This window comes from Ornithodoros turicata, chromosome 1, assembly GCF_037126465.1.
Source record: "Ornithodoros turicata isolate Travis chromosome 1, ASM3712646v1, whole genome shotgun sequence".
Taxonomy (NCBI): Eukaryota; Metazoa; Arthropoda; class Arachnida; order Ixodida; family Argasidae; genus Ornithodoros; species Ornithodoros turicata.
This window is the reverse complement of record NC_088201.1, coordinates 43,411,519-43,428,493: the sequence shown is the minus strand read 5'-3', so window position 1 is coordinate 43,428,493 and position 16,975 is coordinate 43,411,519. Positions and strand designations below refer to the sequence as shown.

General features: G+C 43.6%; 2 long non-coding RNA genes across 7 annotated transcripts in view; one reads left to right on the top strand and one right to left on the bottom strand.

The window, feature by feature from the left end:
- Positions 1 to 7,559: 7,559 nt before the first annotated feature.
- On the bottom strand, positions 7,560 to 11,867 carry LOC135378113 (uncharacterized). The gene is made up of 4 exons (XR_010418279.1): positions 11,154 to 11,867; positions 10,927 to 11,022; positions 10,685 to 10,803; positions 7,560 to 9,701 (listed from the first exon to the last, which is right to left on the bottom strand). It is a non-coding gene; the product is annotated as an uncharacterized LOC135378113 (long non-coding RNA).
- Positions 11,868 to 12,136: 269 nt separating this feature from the next.
- LOC135378112 (uncharacterized) overlaps positions 12,137 to 16,975 on the top strand; it is a 46,207-nt gene continuing 41,368 nt past the window's right edge. For 5 of the 6 annotated variants that reach the window (XR_010418277.1, XR_010418278.1, XR_010418274.1 and 2 more), the window contains exon 1: positions 12,137 to 12,505. This is a non-coding gene — a long non-coding RNA (uncharacterized LOC135378112). Of the gene's footprint in view, positions 12,506 to 16,498; positions 16,748 to 16,975 lie in introns of those variants that run through there. The other variant, XR_010418276.1, reaches the window with a different exon arrangement.

The following is a 16,975-nucleotide window of genomic DNA, read 5'->3' as shown; positions in this document are numbered from 1 at the left end:
GCTAGTCCACAGCGCATGCGCTTAAGAAAAAGCGCGGGGAGGGAGAGCTTCGAGTGGACTGTGTGAAGGTGTGAAGGAAGAGAACTGGATGAACTAAACGATGCCGCGGGTCGTTTGGAAGTACTCGCAGCGCCTGTCAGAACTGTTACTCGTCCACGGGGGAGGGAGAGCCAGCAGAGCGGCTTTGAACGCCGTATGGATTGAAGTACTGTGGGCAAGTGAACTATATGAACGGCGAACGCTGAACAAGAGTAAATCATTTAGAACTGATTGCGCTGAGATCGCTCTGAGCTCCTTCTCGCAATTGTGGACTGCTAGTGGCGCCGTTATGTTCTGACTTCTGGCTGACTGCTTGTGTGACTGGCATACCCTGGAGCGGGCACGCTATTTTTGCGGCAATACACTGCAAGCTTCCTAATTTTTCCTCCACAACGCTACGTTGTACTTTTCTTCAAGCTCTCTCATGCATTTGAATGCAATGAGTTGAAACTGCGGTTACTCTATCACACTTCTGTGTTCTCAAGTTCGCAGCAAGCAGACGTAAGTGATCAGAAATACACGATTGTAACATTGAACGACGACGGCACCTTGCATATTGATCTGTGCATTACTTTTCTCGTTAAAAATATACGTAGAAAATTAAAGCAAAATAAAAAAGCGACCTAAAAGATTACGTTTGCTATGTTGATGTTCTCGAACCTTTGGAAAACTGAATTGCAAGATCATTTTGTTGTATCTCTCTTGGTCGAGCCACTTTAAAGTTTGGGACTATATTACTTGATTGTGTTTAATTGCGAACAGGTGAACGAATGAACTATTCTTTTAGACAGTTCAGTGGAGTGAACTGAACTAAATGAATTATTTCACAAAAATGAACTGACTTGCCCATCACTAGACAGTTCAGTGGAGTGAACTGAACTAAATGAATTAGTTCACAAAAATGAACTGACTTGCGGCCTATCCCACTCCTAGAGTACAAAGGAGCAAAATACTTTCGTGACGGTGACGGACATACGCCTCAGCAACTCACACTGCGTGTAGTAACTTGAAAGCACCTAGCGTTACAGAAGGGACATCCCTTCCTATCAAACATTGTGTTTTTTACTTGACCTACTGCAATTCCATTGTCATTAGAGGGACCAGCGACATTTTAGCCCGAATGAAACGTCCGATTCGAGTGTCGCACATGCGCATTAGTTGTAGGACGCGTGATTTCGCTCAAACGACCACGCTCTCAGTCGGTTCGGCCGATTGGCATTGGCATCGTGAAGCAAGATGGCGGCTGTTTGCAGGAAGTGGAAAGTTGAGTCAAGGGCCCGAAACTCGGCAGTTCCTTTGCGGAATAAAGTGAGGCGCTTCATGCGTTTCACGTCATCGGACGTCAGAAAACGTCATAAATTGAACGTCATGGAGACATCCGGTGGCTAGTGATTGCTGATTGGTTCCCATGAGGATGAATTCGTTTTCTGAGCGATGATTGGCCGTTTTCAAATTTGTTCGCGAGCGCTCGAACAGGCGACAACGCGGCGGCTGTGCCGGTTGTAAACCGGCGTCCACAGAGTCACGAGTCACCGCCGTCCGTTTCGGACGGCTCGCGTTGTGTAGCGGTTGTGTTGGACTATGAGTTCTGATTTTTCCTGTTTAAAAACGCAAGCTGTATCATGTGAGTGTCCTCGAACAGCCACAGCTGCCAGGGAAGATGCCTGCGCAACATTTGTGCTCTGCTTCTTGGTGTAGAACTATTCGAGCGTCCGAACGCCTCGTACCCGATACCTGGTCAACGACTGCCGAGAGGTAAGCCATTTGTCGTTGCTTGTTGCCTTACAACACCGCATTCACTTCGTGTATTGTGAATAAGTTGCTTAACAGTTACCGGAGTACGCGGTGACCGAGACAGACAGCGTAGCTTTGCAGATACGATGGTAGACTATATTGCTTTTCGTGAAACAATATCACCTAAAAGTTATGATTAAATACCCGTACACGTCCTACTGTATAAAGGTATGACGCTACTGTAAGTCTGATTCTTAGTGATTTCGCTCGACAAGTTTCGTCCGACGCGTTGACTTAGTAGCTGTTCTGTACGTATCGTCAAAGCCAAGATTGTCATGCTAATCGGTCTGAATATATCATTGTGAAGTAGCGCAATAAAAGGTATTTTTGTACTAAGGTCGCTCATCACACCGCATGTCTGCGAGCTTCTCGCAACCCTGCCACCGTTCTTATTTTTCGCGTTCAATAGCACCTTTATTCTTTCTATTTACATTGCAACTTTCACATGCATAACTGTATATCTGATACCAATTTTTTTCATCTTGCAGCCACTGAGCTCCAGTTCCCGGTAGCAGTCCTTGCCAGAGGCAGTCCGACATTATCAGGCTTCTTCAAGCAAATTCTGGAGCAATATTAATGTCATCTTGTGTACGTCTTGCTTGCATAACCGTATGTCGCACAATAAAATACTTCATGTGACAAAAACAACCAAGGCTCCGTCGTATTCCTGTAACTCCCATTGCATTCCGACAAACGCGAACAACAAAAAAACAGTGCATGGAAGAAAAAAAAGGAAGAACAAAAGAAGAGCAGGGCAGAGAGGAGGAAAGCAGTGAGAGAGAAACGGATGACACGTCATTTACGTCATTCGCGACATAATCAAAAAAGAAAAAAAAAATAGGGTGGCTAGTCCTCAGTCATTGGTCCAGCTCCGGAGGTCACGTGAGTTTTCAGCTACAATAGATTTCTACTACAGCTTCGCGCCCCTGGTTGAGTTGTTGAGTCGCAGTGAATGTTACAGTGGGATTGCCACGTAATTTGACTGTTTCGAACAACGTGTATCATCTGCGGGAAGTTGTTGGGTGTAACGACGTATTGAATTGGGCATTTCACACGCTTCAACGTCCAATCTTGCCGTGCTGCTTGGGCATTTGTACAACACGGGTACGTACCATTTTCTGCATTTTCAGTCAGTATGGGGTGTACGTGGGCAATATGGGGCCCATATTGCAAGGAGTTTCCCCATATTGACTCAAACTTGGCAATATGGGGCTCATATTGCCATGTTTGAGCCCATATGGGAGAAATCCTGGCAAAACGGGTCCCATGGACCCGTATCGCAAATGACCAGCCAATATGGGTCCAATATTGTGTACTGCTTGGGAGGGTACCTCCCTGACCGTTTCAGGGTCACGATCGGTTCGCTACCGATCGTTCGTTTTCTGACTCATCCCAACGAAAACAAACATGTCCGACGCGACGGCAACTCCGTCCGTTCTGCAGAGTGGTCTGCACAAGCGCTTCACCTTTTCTTTTTGAGGGATGTTCTATCCCGCAACTAAAATTGCGAAATTCGTGATCGAGGTGACTGAAAAAGGTCCGATAAATCAGAGCTGTGCGTGAGCGAACACCACTCCTAGTGTCCTACCTGTGGAGTTATGCGATGGACACTTTGCGTTGGTGTTACACATTGCTGGTTTCACATGCGAAAAGTATCAGGACACAAGTAAGTGCGTCCTGTGTTGTCTCTGGTGGGCGGTTCCCTTTTTGTACCCTGAAATCTTGAAGTGTTGGGTCCCACCATGAATTGTTAAGGGGAGGAATTCATAAATCGAGGTTTGACTGTAAATATTTGGCACTAAATAAATCGCAAAATTGTCGTACACGTATATTCTCAGCTATTTCAATTTTTTTCCAGCTGATACCATTCTAATAGGGGTAATTCAAGTACGCGCATTGTGGTTCTGGCAAAAAAAAAAAAAAAAAAAAAAAACTGCCACGTTGCCTTGGCAAATTTTGGAGTTCAAGTCAGAAAATTCAATTTCTTAAGTGCTCCGATGTCATGGCAAAAGTCAACGGAAGATAAATACGGTTGACCCCATAATTTTCAGGCAAGTTGATTTTTACTATATTTTTTTTACCCATTAGGTCAAACACCCTGTATGTGCAAAAACTTCATATCTCATTGAGGCCGATCGCCCTGCACTGCTGCTTCGGTGGCCAGAGCTCGTACGCTGCACGGGGTCACGCACTAGCAGAGGACTGAGTTGAAGACACGACGGGTCTCGCTGAGTACCTACCTAACAAAGGCTCAAAAGCATATTTCTCATACTTTTGTAGGGTGTGGCGATATAGAAACGTGTATTGGGTACAATAAATATAATGAATTGGATACATGGGATTCATAAAAGGCATGTATCGTACGAGTTTCTTTCTCCGGTTCCAGAAAGCGCCTTCTCGGCTGGTTCCGACCGATCCGTTGCCACTCTACCACGAAGCGACCGACCGGTCGACTGTATCACCGCGCTGGTTCCCGGAAACTCGCAAGTGTCTCCACACTGGCGACACTAATATGATGCTGGACTGCAATGTCCTGAACTCGTCTGTTCTCACGAATGGCTTGATCAACGCCTACGATGTTCACTGGAGTGACTGCAGTTGGACGAACGTGTCCGTGTGGTTCATTCGTCATCATATCCCGTCTTTCGTCAAATTGTCCGCATCATTCGTCCACTCTTCCCCTTGATATCGTTTGTTCCTCATACTGAGCCTGTAACATTTGCAAATCTCGCCTGGTTTGACGTCCTCCTTCACAAGAACCTTGATTGTGCATCGCTGTTCCACGGCTACAGACACACTGCTCGACGCCATGACAACTGCCGCTGCGGCACGTTCCGCTGACCCGAAATGGGTTGCGCTTCGTCCTCCGGAAGTTTTATTCAGTTCATTTACGCACCGATTTTTCTCGAGCAAAAGTCTCGGTCAACTTTGAACGACCCTTGTGGAACACGTTTTCGGTGAGGGGATCTCGTGAATAGCGCCACAAAGTGTCTCCCCCCCCCCCCAAAAAAAAAGCAACATATCAATAAACTGCCATATTTGGCCCGCTGCTTCAGGCAGCCGAATGATCCCTTGTTCATTGAAGGGAAATGATTTCCTGTATATTTGACGAGCACTGATACCCCTCGATTATTGTGGACACCACGAAGAGGGAGGGGAGAGATGATGGTGGCAGAGGAGAGGGAGGGGTGTGCTCTTGCTCTGGGATTGGGTAGTGCAAGAGAACTACCCACCACAGAAAACATCCGAGCATCCCTCAATAGTGTTCATTGGGATGCTCCCTATATCACGGTATCCACCAGGGTTATTGCAGCAGTTAGGCCGCCACAGGTACTCCCCTGCCTGGACACACAGGCATTTGTGCAAGAGCGTCTGGAGATGTTGATGAGTCTGGGTGAGGTGTTGTTCACAGAGGATGCAACGGAAGGATAATAATAAACCATTTTGCAACGTACGATAGTCCGAAACGATCTTGCGATACGCGAGACTGACGCTGTTGACATTTTACCGTGGAAGGAGACGGCACGGTTAATAGAGGATTTTACAAATATGCACGCGTCACCAAGCCCGCGGCGCAAAGCAGCATGAAAACTTTGAGTGACGGTTTATCCCGACAGACGCTGCTGCTGCGCATACCGAGAATGTTGTTCTCCTTCTACCTCCGCTTCTGGCCGTCTCCTAATGCTCTAACGCGCTTTAAGCACGCCTGAGACACTCGCCGTGTTTCACGCCAGAGCCGCACTGCACTGCAGTGCGGGGTCGCAAAGCACTCTCTCAGGTGCTGTCACGTTCCTCTTTTGCTGTCGCCTAGGCCGTCGTACGGTCCCTAGAACCGTTGCTCGTTCCGCGCACTCAGCGTAAACAATTGGCTTTATTAATTACGGAGATAACCCTTCAAATTTGGATCCGTCGTTGCCGGCTGTCTTTCGGTGGCCCAGACTTCGGAGACGCTGCTATGTTTCAGGCTGTCAGGGCAGTGCTTCGTATGTATAGCCAGATCGTCCTTGAAGAAGCACTGTACGGTCTTGTGGAGTGCTCTCGAGGCTTGCTGACGCCTACTTGACTTCTGCGCCACGTTAAAGGTCAGCTATGCCGATATCCCAAATAGTCGAAACGGTTGTAATATTCTGAAAGCCCACATCCAGCTCTCCCCAAAATGCACCTTATTCTCTCAGTTCGGTACAGAACCATGTCAAAAAAATAGATAATTCATTCCGAAACACACATGGGCGCAGCCATTTTTATGACGTAGATGCACCCGAACGGGCATTGTGACGTGTACGCGCCTTCGTACTTGCCAGTGGATTTCAGCTACGGCTTCTCGCGGCTTCACGTATCTGTGCTTGAAGATGGCGGACAGCCGGGTTCCACCGTTCCGCGATAAGTAAACAGTGCAGCAGCTGCGAACTCATTCGCGAACCAACCTCTGTGCGATGTTGTGATTGGAATTCGTCGTTTGTGTTTTGTGAGCATGTACAATTTGTATCAAGTCTCGTCTGCGTTAGCGCCTTTACAGCACTTGCCCATTGTAGAGACTGACGTTTCGACAGCCGTGTTAGCAAGAAAATGCCGACAGCGTTTTATTCCTGCAGGAAAAAATTGTGCTGTGTATTTGAGAAACCGCATACTACTATGGGACAAGTTTTACGTACGATTTATCAATGTGCAACAGCGTCGACGATGGTATGTAACGACGAGAGACGTAAAACGAAATACAAATCACATTTTAAACTTTTTGTGGGATTCTGTGCATTTTCCAGAAGCAATCTTTGAATCGCACCCCCACGCTGCGTTGTGTGGCACGCTACAAACTACTGCTTTTTATGTCTAACATCTGGATATTGTTTGTAATGAACACCGTCGCACAAAAACATGCACACGAAAGCTCCAGTAGCCATGTGGTTGCACACTATGCAGACGCAAAAGAAGTACCAGAGCACATATTGCCACTTAGAAATTGTGTTTTTAGAAATGTGGTGTCTGAAGAGTTAGAGCATAACATATATACTAGAAATCAGGTGCACCTTATCCTTCTGTAGAGTGCTCTTTCAATTCACAACTCAGCACATGGGGTGTAAAAGTGTTAGAGGCAATTATGTGACTTGTCGTCCCGGGTGACATCACTGGCCATCCTCGGAATTAATTCCGTGCTCAGGAATTATTGTACAAATCACTTTGTATGTAGGACATGATAAGCAATATGTAAGTTGCAACCTTGTCTGCAGCATTCTCGATGGCCTCTTACCTTTACAGTTTCAGACACGTTACCAAACCATTTAAAAAGGACACACTTACAGGAGCCGTGTAATTTGAGTTTTTAATTTATAAAAATATAAGTATACAATATGAAATTTATATAAAATAAAAATAACATTTATAAAAAGAATTTATAAAAAATAAATGAAAAGGCTTCATGGAAGCAATCCATTAGCATACCCATTGCACATGAAGCACAATTATATATGCTTGCACATCATCTAATTAATCTTCTGAACCATATGTGTGGCTGCATACGAAATTTTTTATGTGCATGCTCTACCTTCCTATTCCTTCATGTGCACACGAACAACAGTGAATATATGTGAAGTGGCAAAAAGCAATGCTAGACTCTACCATCATTGTGCCCCTTTAACTTTTCCACATTTATTTCTGGTCAACAGGGAATATCTCACTAGAAAAGAAGACATTTGTGCATTGTTTGGCAAGCAAATAAATATATTTATTTACATTTTCCATCAATCAACAATGTTGTGACCTGGTGCAAATATTAATGTCAACAAGGAAAGTACTTACAAATTATTCCTATGTGCTCAAATGCAGATATGACAATTCTGTTTTTGTACCTCAGCACAGTACAGTTTCAAAATTAACAAACTGCACAGCATCAGCAATCTTAAAGTATCTGAAGAGGGAAATCACATAAAGCTCCAATAATAGACTGTGCAAACAAAGCAACAAAAAAAAGTACTTCAAGAAAAATCTGAATAATCGGTTGCCGTTGTGATATGTACTACTATGCACAGTTCATGAATGGAACATGTTACCTCATTGCATTGCCTCCATGTGAGCACTAGAAAAGGCAGCTTTTTAGGTCGCTCTTTCCGTGTTTTTCTGTTGTCTTTTTTTGTTTTCTGTTTTTGCAATAGCAAGCATGGCCATAGTGAATCACAAGCGACCAAGGACAGGATGAGACATCTACAATGCGACTGCTAGCTCTAAACTGATATATTTATTAGCAGACTCTGGAATATACACACGTATGCTGCTAAGAAAATGACAATTTAACCAATAGAATAACAGACAAGAAAAAGGGTTATATATCTTCCCCTCTCCTCATTCTATTTCACAGGCAGCCCTAGTATCATTCTGAGTGTGTCCGTGCGTTCCCTTTGAGATAACGTATCTCAGACAGAAGCAAATCCAACAGCAGACTGCTTACACGTGCAACTGTCTTGTATTTCTCTAACCACTTGTTATTTAACTGCTGCCTTGAGCTGTGTGTTCTGGAAATTTATGCAGCATCCAGAATCCCTGCAATGTGTTGCCATGTTTCTCGAGGGCATCAAAAGTCTGTCCTTGGCTGCCTGTGTTTCACTATATCTCTCAGATACAAACTACCCCATTTCAACACAGTAGAAAACACAGATTTGTAAATAGCATCTGTTGATTGCACTGTACATACCCCTCATATAAAGGATCATAGTGGATACTACATCTTGTGCGATAACGTCAGGAATACAAAAAAACAAGATTTGAAACCACTCTTACGTCGTAGTAGTAGTATTTGTGTGAAGCTACGCAATTCCTGTCCTGCAAATAATTTAAACGATATGTTTCATCTGCCAGCGTGATGATCCCCTGAAAAGTAATTCACACTTGGCGGGAACTACCGGTTCTGAAACCTATCCCTGACATGTGTAGCCATCAGGGAGGAAACCCAAGGGCTGCGGTGGAAAAGACAAACACACACGGGCTATGTTCTCAATGTGTGTCAGCTGCTCTGGCTACTAAGAAGAACATGTTCCAAATTAATATAACATGGCTTGACATCATATGCCGGCGAAAGCTAACCAATAAAATTAGTAGTTAAATGTACAATACGTAAACACTTTCCATAACATGACAGTTCCCTTTCTGCATTTATGCGCTACCATTCAACCCACATAAACAGTGTACTGAATTTTTTTATAGCATTACACGTCGTTTGACAGAACTTGAACAAGATTACATAGCACACGATAGAAGTAGAGTGAACATAATGTGCAGAAAAAATGGCTAGGAAGCAAGTGAGCTGGTGAAGATGACGCATATGTAAAACCCCGTGACTAGGGAACACAAAGGGACGTGTTTGTGTTTGTCTCTTCGTGTTCCTAGTCTTGGGGTTTTACATCATGCATAATGTGCAGCCTTCCATTCACGCTTAATGGCCGTGGCAGTAATGCATGAAGGCCACTGCTAAGTTGTGTTGAGAAACACCACTTTATGTTTGCCATGTCTAAATGAAACGTACCTGACCTGATCCAAATTAACCGTTCTGAGTCTGGAACACACAAAGAGAAAAACGCAACACACGCCACAACATTAACAGATAGACAAATGGGCTGTGGCGAGCTCCACCTTGGGACAAAGTCAACAAGTAATGCACCAAAAGTCAATGAGCGCCTGAAATGTAACATCTCTGACTGGTAGCAGGACGGTCCACGTTCAATTCCTGGTGCTAGCACTGACTGGCTTTTTCATGAATTATTTGTTGAAGTTTCGATGTACTTGAGAACCATTCGTCAACCATTGTATCCTCATGAGGTGATGAGGGTTTGTCATCTCAAAGAGACTCCCTTTCTGCCATGTGTCCTTATGGATGCTCATCACTGCAGAAAGAAAGAAAGAAAAAGCATTTAATGACAAGAAATGGATAGTCGTATTTACTGTATAATGATTGTGCACAACAGAAGGAAGACTTTCGCACAGAAGGCTGTACTTCTTGAGGTCTAACATCAAGTTACAAAATTCCAGAATATATGACATGTTGTAAGGTAGAGAATAAGTAGAGTTATTGAGTTGTCGAGTTGAGTTGAGGGGGGAGTTGTACCCCCTTTTTATTTTATTATATATGATTGTATAATTATTTTTATGTCTGTAGCAACCCTCGCTCTCTACATTACAACATGTTTTATATATTCCGGGATTTTGTAACTTCATGTTAGACATTAACAAGAGCAGCCTTGTGCACGAACGTCTCGTCTCATTAAAATTTAGATGCTCTCAACAGTCTTCTTTCTGTTGTGAATCTCTATCGCAGCATACCTGCACATTGCTGTTCTACGTACTGTGACTTTGCAGTAAGAGTATGGACTTTAGGTAAAAAGACTACACAGCACTCCTCAGGTATTTTTGCCTATCAAACAGTATGTATGTATGCAGTATGCACACAGTATTTGTGCACCAGACCCACTAAAAATGTAGTGAATGTGGCATTGCCCATGGTAATGCACCAAGTTCAACACAATTATTGTAGAATCCAGGTATTTTAGCTTACATGTCAAGCCAGTACCACATCCAGTGTGAAGTTGTGAAAAATAAATAGTTTCGATTTTTCTAAGCTCTCAGAACACAGACGGTGAATTAATAAGAGTAGACAATGTTAACATGAATTCTGGGTTATTCTTCAATTAAAGGTTCACAGATAGTAAAGGCACCTTCCTCAATGGACGTTGATGACACTGAAAATTCTAAAACGTTATCAGAGGCGACATCAGCTTCTGTGTGTCAAAGGATTGTATGTCCAACAGTAATCCAACTAACAGTAACGAAAATGTGCAAAAGACAAATTAACTGAACTAATGTAACGTACCTTCTATATCAGACAGTGAAGCTTGTAACAGCCCATCCACAGGAACCAGTGTCCAGACAGCAAAAGTGCTTGAACTGGGAGATAGCAGCTAATCGGAATGGCGACCTTTGTTTTCCACCCTGAAAGCACAGGTTGTAACTTTGAGGGCAGATTTAAAAGTGGTGTCAAGATGTCTGCATGCGAGTGCACATGAAAAGTTGAACATAGGTGAATACTCAAATTATAACATCACACTGTCGTACCTGTTGGTGGAGGTAGACTGCAACTAACGTGCCAGCAATTTCTTCATGCACCAGATGCAAGCCAGATCATGCTTCATTTCCGCCTTCAGTGTGCACCTGTGACAATTCAGAAGTTAGATTATCAATACTGTGTTGTTAATCGTGGTTATATCAGAGTAAGCGCAGTAGGACAGCTGCACAATCGATTCATTAGGCTTGCTATTTTTTGTATCTGAACCTCGACTTACCTTTTTTGCTCTCGTTTTTTGCCTTGATCCTCCGTGGCACGTTCAAAATGTTGTGCGTCGGGCACCTCAGATTTTCATCCGACGATTTCGTGCCGATATTCCAAATTGCCTCTGGAGTCGCGCGTAACCTATGATAACATTCGTTGACGAAATCCTTGCAGTGGAAATTAGCAGGCACCACTGTCAGCCAAGAGCTTCGCACTGCTTGGTCTTTTAGCAGCTTATAAAAGGTAACACTTGAATGCTCCGATGAATTGTTCTAACAGCGTAGCACGTAGCACCGTCGCATCTTCCACAACTTCGCCGTGGCATATCGCTCCAGCCCATACAAGGCAAGGTCAGAACAAGGAAGTGCACTTTCCAAACCACGCCGTGCCAAAAAAAAAAAAAAATATTCACATGCTTTGTTTCCGGCTTAGCAATAACATAACAGCTGTTCGCTTATGTACGATGCACAGAGGACGAAACGAAAGAAGCCAAGCGGCCAAGCCAAGAGTGCATGCCAAGCCAAAGACAGATAAACCGAGAGCAGTGACGTCGGTGCGCCCGTGCGCAGGGTTTGCCGACGGTCTGACGGCCGGGCGTGGGAACTAAAAAAACTGTTTTCTAAAAAACTACGAACAGTTGGAGCAAGATATTTCGCACACATATTCAGTGTTAGGTAATGAACACACAGCGCGAGTATCGCTCAGTTCTGCGGCACTTCAAAATCGGCATATCTGACCTTTAAAGGGACGGTCTCGTACACCCTGGCCCATCCACAAAGCGTACCATTCGATTCCTCATATCTGAAAACGTAATACTGTGAATTCGCTCGTCCAGAATCGTCACGGTTATTAAATAAACGAATTAAGTTGATAAGAACAGCGCCAGCACATTGCGATTTCTGTTGGCAACAGCGATATCCGCTACGATGGCAGACCGCTTATTGGATGAACAAATCGTCTGCTCTCGCGCCTTCTTGCAGCGGAGAGAGCAGACGACTTCCAAAAGGTGCTCGAGGATCACGGCGACGGCAATAAATTTGCTGCATGTGGTCTGGTCAAATCAAAGACGCGTATCGTAAAATGTGGCCGAACAACAATGTCAATACGTCTCGCATCTTCATTTCCAGCGGCGTGGATGACTCCACCTAATAAAGGCAGTTGACGCTTATCTACTAACTTGTCTCGTATCGTTCGGTATTTTGAGCACTTCTAGTTCGTCTTACCTGCGAAAAGAATATTCCGTGTGGAAGTGGTGGAAACGTAACCCGGGTGTATAACAACTCTTTTGTCGACGACAATGTGACGAAAGTGGATATAGAAAAGCACCTGTTGGGAGTCACACACTCGAAGCATCTTCAACAAAAGGTCTGATTGTCACACGCGTGCGTGTACTCCGCACGTTTCGTTCACGATGCATATGAGGTAAGAGACGTTCTACGAGCGCGATATGTATGGGACGGCGCCGGACGCAGCTCAAACTAAAAGATGTCGGCCGTCACGCAGTCAACTGTTAGCGGCAACGGTGTCCAAAGAACTGGATACGCGCAGTATTGAAATGTAGGTATTACTTTGTTGATAATAGCCAAAAGTGATGTGTACAGAAATTGTCGCCACCGCACGAAACGGCAGTCCCGCGTACCTCGGAAGGAAGTGCTTGATATCCAGCAGGCTACAGTTTGTTTTGCATATAGCCTCTCTAAGGTATTATCCCTACCGGAGCAGTATATCGCCAAACTATGCTCAATAATGTTGTCTTGTACCCCTTCAGTAGCTAACACTAACTGATGAGAGTGGCACTCCTTCCTGTGCCAGAATCAACACCTATTAATGGGTCACAAATATAACAACTCCAATTCGCAGGCTTCACAGCTCTATTTAATTTTTCCCTGCACATTGCTGATGTGAGAAAAGTATTGTAAATATGTAAGTTATATCTACAAATCAGTGTTGTGATTATATGATGGTCAAGCAGCAAAAGACAAGACAACCTTGTTGACAGGACAGGACGACAGGTTGCTCAGAGCTTGCTGCTTGAACATCATTATGACTATCCGATACCAACAACCCAATTTTAACACAATTAGTCAGTGCTGTGGACGTACATTACAATAAGGGAAATAAAAGATGACTACATAAACATTCAACTTCCGCAAACTTTATATTCAACATGCTGGACATGTTAGTCTGCAACCCCTGATATCGAATCAAAATGTGAGCCAGTATGGGCTCATGAACACACCGGTGTGACATGAGCAACAATAAGCCAGACGACATGTAAACATGTTGCAAACTGCTGTTCCATCTTCCAAATTTGTCATGGATGTCTAGGTATTTTTGATATTCTTGAAAGTTTTTAAGCATTTCCAAATCTTTCATATTCAACGTGCTGGACATCTTAGTGTGCAACCCCTGACACAATCAAAATCTCAGCCAGTATTTGCTCATGAACACACCGGTGTAACATGAGCAACAATAAGCCAGACGACATGTAAACATGTTGCAAACCGCTGTTCCATCTTATAAATTTGTCATGTACGTCCAGGTATTTTTGATATTTTTGAAAGTTTTTAAACATTTCCAAATCTTTTATATTCAACGTGCTGGACATCTTAGTGTGCTACCCCAGTGTGCAACCCCTGACACAATCAAAATCTGAGCCAATATGGGCTCATGAACACACCGGTGTTACATGAGCAACAATAAGCCAGACGACATGTAAAACCGCTGTTCCATCTTCCAAATTTGTCATGGATGTCTAGGTATTTTTGATATTTTTGAAAGTTTTTAAACATTTCCAAATCTTTTATATTCAACGTGCTGGACATCTTAGTGTGCAACCCCTGACACAATCAAAATCTGAGCCAATATGGGCTCATGAACACACCGGTGTGACATGAGCAACAATAAGCCAGACGACATGTAAAACCGCTGTTCCATCTTCCAAGTTTGTCATGGATGTCTAGGTATTCTTGATATTTTTGAAAGTTTTTAAACATTTCCAAATCTTTTATATTCAACGTGCTGGACATCTTAGTGTGCAACCCCTGACACAATCAAAATCTGAGCCAATATGGGCTCATGAACACACCGGTGTGACATGAGCAACAATAAGCCAGACGACATGTAAAACCGCTGTTCCATCTTCCAAATTTGTCATGGATGTCTAGGTATTTTTGATATTTTTGAAAGTTTTTAAACATTTCCAAATCTTTTATATTCAACGTGCTGGACATCTTAGTGTGCAACCCCTGACACAATCAAAATCTGAGCCAATATGGGCTCATGAACACACCGGTGTGACATGAGCAACAATAAGCCAGACGACATGTAAAACCGCTGTTCCATCTTCCAAGTTTGTCATGGATGTCTAGGTATTCTTGATATTTTTGAAAGTTTTTAAACATTTCCAAATCTTTTATATTCAACGTGCTGGACATCTTAGTGTGCAACCCCTGACACAATCAAAATCTGAGCCAATATGGGCTCATGAACACACCGGTATGACATGAGCAACAATAAGCCAGACGACATGTAAAACCGCTGTTCCATCTTCCAAATTTGTCATGGATGTCTAGGTATTTTTGATATTTTTGAAAGTTTTTAAACATTTCCAAATCTTTTATATTCAACGTGCTGGACATGTTAGTGTGCAACCCCTGACACGATCAAAATCTGAGCCAATATGGGCTCATGAACACACCGGTGTGACATGAGCAACAATGAGCCAGACGACATGTAAAACCGCTGTTCCATCTTCCAAATTTGTCATGGATGTCTAGGTATTTTTGATATTTTTGAAAGTTTTTAAACATTCCCAAATCTTTTCTATTCAACGTGCTGGACATCTTAGTGTGCAACCCCTGACACAATCAAAATCTGAGCCAATATGGGCTCATGAACACACCGGTGTGACATGAGCAACAATAAGCCAGACGACATGTAAAACCGCTGTTCCATCTTCCAAATTTGTCATGGATGTCTAGGTATTCTTGATATTTGTGAAAGTTTTTAAACATTTCCAAATCTTTTATATTCAACGTGCTGGACATCTTAGTGTGCAACTCCTGACACAATCAAAATCTGAGCCAATATGGGCTCATGAACACACCGGTGTGACATGAGCAACAATAAGCCAGGCGACATGTAAAACCGCTGTTCCATCTTCCAAATTTGTCATGGATGTCTAGGTATTTTTGATATTTTTGAAAGTTTTTAAACATTTCCAAATCTCTTATATTCAACGTGCAGGACATCTTAGTGTGCAACCCCTGACACAATCAAAATCTGAGCCAATATGGGCTCATGAACACACCGGTGTGACATGAGCAACAATAAGCCAGACGACATGTAAAACCGCTGTTCCATCTTCCAAATTTGTCATGGATGTCTAGGTATTTTTGATATTTTTGAAAGTTTTTAAACATTTCCAAATCTTTTATATTCAACGTGCTGGACATCTTAGTGTGCAACCCCTGACACAATCAAAATCTGAGCCAGTATGGGCTCATGAACACACCGCCATAACATTAGCAAAAATACGGCCGATCCATCTTGCACATTCGTAATGCACGTCTAGGTATTTTTGATATGAAATACTATAATCATCACTGATGATAAGAGCTTATTCGATGCAGAAGCATGGTCTTTGATGCAGATATGATGGATGGTGGATGGCTTTTTTTTTTTTTTTTTTCATAGGCCAGGGGTAATTGAAGACGTTGACGTAGATCAGCTTATCCTTGATTTTGTCATTTGCTCCAGGTGTAATGACATGAATGGAAAGCCTTCACTTATCACGTTGACAACCTCCTGCCGCTTGCGGGAATGGATAGAGAGAGCAGCTTTCTTCAGCAGTCTATCCAAGTTCTGATACATATGACCAAATCTGAAATTTTGCATAACGTACCATGAAACACACATTTTTATATGCAAATAAAAAGCTGCGCAACAAAAACAAACCTTACAACACCTTTCAGGAGAATACAACACCATGTGTACGTGACAGATCGAAACAGGTTCCGGATTGTGCGCACAACACACATGCTGGTATTGGCGAGCAGTGTCTACACACACACCTGCAATGTGCAAAAAGTGCGCTTTTGTGGATGAGTCTTACCCGTCAATCGATTCCGGATCATCCACTACTTTCACTGGCTAACCACGCTGTTGTGGCAAAGGGTCAGTAGCTAAAGGTTCATCGATGTCCCCGGTTCTTCAATCGATCGGCGCCGATGAGCTCATCTTCACCGCTTAGTGACAGGGACCCGTCACTATCGCTAAATTTGCTATCAGACATTACGACGTCGCGCGTGACAACTTTCAAGCGCAAAGCACATACACCTCAGACTGTATTGTGCATTGCGCTTCGGTCGCCCAATGGGCGACCTGCCACCATAAATACCATAACACGTCACATGTGACGTTGCATGAGAGGGAGTTGAATCCAGCTGCGACTTCCGTCGTCTGCTGTCACGGCATATTCCTTCAAATTTCTCGAAAACCACTTCGTTGTTCTGGTTGAAACTTCGCGACTGTATTTCTGTAGCACTCTTGAATATAAGCTAAGTTTCGGAATCGCTCGATCTGTACGAGACCGTCCCTTTAAGGGTGAGTGGCAAATCATGTTCTAGCCAGCTCTCTAGGACTGTACTGCCCTCCGCAGCGACTCCCTCGTGTTTGGATTGTTCGCTTGGTATGGCCAGTACGAAAAGCTAACTCTCCTACAGAGTGTTGTTCTTTAGCTCGTCGGATTGTAACGTGAAGTTATTGTCTGTGCAAAGGGGACCACATCCATAGGTGGTTTTCCTGCTTGATGACAATACACGACCAGCACTA